This window comes from Octopus bimaculoides, chromosome 8, assembly GCF_001194135.2.
Source record: "Octopus bimaculoides isolate UCB-OBI-ISO-001 chromosome 8, ASM119413v2, whole genome shotgun sequence".
Classification (NCBI taxonomy): domain Eukaryota; kingdom Metazoa; phylum Mollusca; class Cephalopoda; order Octopoda; family Octopodidae; genus Octopus; species Octopus bimaculoides.
In genome coordinates, this window is record NC_068988.1 from 17,022,290 (window position 1) to 17,022,607 (window position 318).

Genomic DNA, 318 nt, shown 5'->3' on the forward strand with positions numbered 1-318 from the left:
ATATATATATATATATAGCATAAATCATATATAAATATATGCATATATCCATACATATATGTACATACCTACATCTATATGTATACATACATGCATATATGGGTACAGGACATCACAAAAAAAACGTTAAACACAATGAGAAACAAAAACACAAAGACGAAGACAGAAACGAACTATTTTTCGAACAACGAAAAAAAAGCAGAGAAACGAGACATGCAACATAAAGAACTATTCTCTTCTTCAGTTGTCCCCGTTCCATCTACTCCGCGTTTCGAAGGCAAGGATATATATATATATATATATATATATATATATATA

The 318-nt window shown here is 28.6% G+C and overlaps 1 long non-coding RNA gene across 1 annotated transcript in view; it reads left to right on the forward strand.

The window, feature by feature from the left end:
- The window catches only part of LOC128248550 (uncharacterized), an 808,814-nt gene that overhangs the window by 552,575 nt on the left and 255,921 nt on the right, over positions 1-318 (forward strand). The gene's annotated exons all lie outside the window — the stretch shown is intronic.